Genomic DNA, 2,719 nt, shown 5'->3' on the forward strand with positions numbered 1-2,719 from the left:
CATTTAATTGTCACAGTCTGATCTAACCCTTTTTTATTTGTTACATTTTTGCATAAATAAATTATTTCTTCCTAGGCCCAGCCTCCTTTTAGCAAAGTTATTTAAGAGCCTTTTGCTGTTGTTGTTTTTTTTTACATGACAACTGTAACATGTCTGCCATGATCTGGTTTGATGATTTTGAATTTATGTAATAAGATTTTGGTTCGACTCACTTCTTATTTATGGCAAAAAAACAAAAAATAAAAAAAGGTAATATTTCTTTAATACATATTCCTTAAGTTTGTGACAGATGGGCAAACTTTTTTTCCAAAACAATAAACAGTCATGCTTTCAACTTCCTCTCATTGAAAAGATTGCCAAATAAAAAACAGCATGTTCCCTTTGCTGACGTGCAAAAAAAGGGGAATTGTGCCCTAAAGTTTTGTCACAGACGTAAAAAACTCAAATATAATCTTCAGACACACTGAATACAGTGCCCACTCTTTAGCCATATTTTAAAAATTCAAAATATTATTCCTTCACTGCATTTAAGATGAAATAATCTATTCAGTTGGACTTTTTTGTTTTTGCCCCACAATTTAATTACAGTAGATGGCAGTCAGACGACACAGCCACGTTTCTGTTTGATCATTATGCTTTCTTCATATGAATAATTTCACTTTATTTTTGCGCTGCATGCTGGGGTTTTTTGTTTGCCGTATATTTGTTTGCAACGTGTGATTAGATAAGATGAAAATGTGTACTTTAATGTTCTGGCAGTTCAGCAGTCTTGTTGCTTGGGATTATAATGGTATAAAGTACATAAAGTAAGTCTGCAACGTGATTTTGAAGTATAAAGTACATAAAGTAAGTCTGCAACGTGATTTTGAATTAATTTATATTTAGAAAATGCAGAACTCATGACAGAGTGCAATATATTCTCACCTCAAATACATGGTGCGATTAAATGCACGGCTTTCTTTGAAGGAAAGCATGTTACCCACCGACTCTCGCGTTATAAACTTGGATCATCTTGTGTCGAGGAGGGACGGGGTTACAAGAGTTACACCGGCATGCTGTTTTGAAAACACACAAGTCAAGCCAATTCACATTTTAAGAATGAAGTGTCTTTCTGAATCGGTGTTGTTTTAAAATAGTTGCATCTTGTGTGAACAAACCAATGTGTGAAGGTTCTCTCCACTCCACAACACCTGCTGAATATCAGCCAGTCGGGAGCTTTTTGACGATGACAGCGGAAAATGCCAACAAGAAAGGGTGTGACACAGATGAGATCATACAAGACAACTGTGAGACAACATTTTCTCACAAAATGAGGAAGCCCATGTATGCACTATTAGCAACGAGATATGTAGTTAAAAAATAATTAGAGTAATTTTTTATGTCCTGGTTGGACATTTTATTATAAACAGCTGTTGCGTTTAACATTGACATTAAATGTACCGTTTTTATGTCTATTTTAACTCTAAGTCTGCCTCAGAGTAATGCTGTTTTTTTTTTTTTTTTTGCAATTCAGATTACTATAATTTATGTAAACGCAGGCGGTTATAGTGTACTGTATAATACTTGCCGCCTTCCACAACATGAAGAAAAACACTTTGAAGGTCACTACAAACAGCTTTTTAACCAGTTGTAGCTGCTGGGACAGAAAACAATTGCCACTTCATCAACACTTTTACAAGTTTAATGCTAACAGGATAAGCTTTTTTTTTTTTTGAGTGAGGGATTTCAGCTCAAAAGTTATTTTGTGTGTCTCTAAACTAATCCAACTGGTTCAACTAGAGTCTGAGGGAAGGAGGCACAAGGAATTACTCATGAGAGCGGGGATTTAAATGAGTGAAAGGACGAGAATAGGAAAAAAAAGTAGCAAAGAAGGGAGTGTCAGCAGAAACAAAACACGGTATTCTGGGAACTGGGCCAAAAGCTACTGAAAACTGCAGAAAACTAAAGACCTGAGAGGTTACTGAAGCAATTACTTTGAAGATATATGCCCTTGTGACATTATGAGTAATCCAGAATCATGCAAATAAGACAAACCTAAAAGGACAGAGTGGAATCATATTTTTTAATATTTTAAAGAGATTTATGTTTGAACTGATGTTCTGTCAAGTAGTTATAGTAGCATCTGTGACATCAGTCATATAGAGCACAGAAAAGAGCTAAGTGCATTTATCACTTACTTTTGAACCTTGACTTCACTGAGAAAAAAGAAAGAAAGAAGTGCGACCAACCCAACAAATGAAGTCCCAAGAAAGATGTGAGCACACAGCTTGGACATCACTGGTGCTGAATCGAGTGAAATTCTGCGAAGCAACTGAAACTCAAACTTCACAGAAAGTTCAGAGAAAGCATCTAAACCCAAAATAGAGGCTAATGTTTTGAATGTGCTGGAGTCTTTTCCCCCCTCCTCATTTTACAACCAAAACCACTGAGCAAAAAGACCTCCAAATGTTTCACATCTACTGTATTTGGACTCGAGGGTTCCCAACAGGTAGCCTGGATAAAGTACAAAGAAGACACACAAACATAAAGTCTCCTTTTTATGGAGTCACACAGGTGAGTCTATAGGGTAGGATGAGCTTCCATCCTGTGTAGACTCTAACAATCCATCCAATTAGAATACCTGCTTTTTCCTTCAGTGCCATGAGGAGCTGGTGCCCATATAAGTCTGTCAACTGGTGAGAGGCGTGTAGAGAGCAAAGTACCTGCAAATATATATATA

This window comes from Austrofundulus limnaeus, unplaced genomic scaffold (assembly GCF_001266775.1).
Source record: "Austrofundulus limnaeus strain Quisiro unplaced genomic scaffold, Austrofundulus_limnaeus-1.0 Scaffold25, whole genome shotgun sequence".
Classification (NCBI taxonomy): Eukaryota; Metazoa; Chordata; class Actinopteri; order Cyprinodontiformes; family Rivulidae; genus Austrofundulus; species Austrofundulus limnaeus.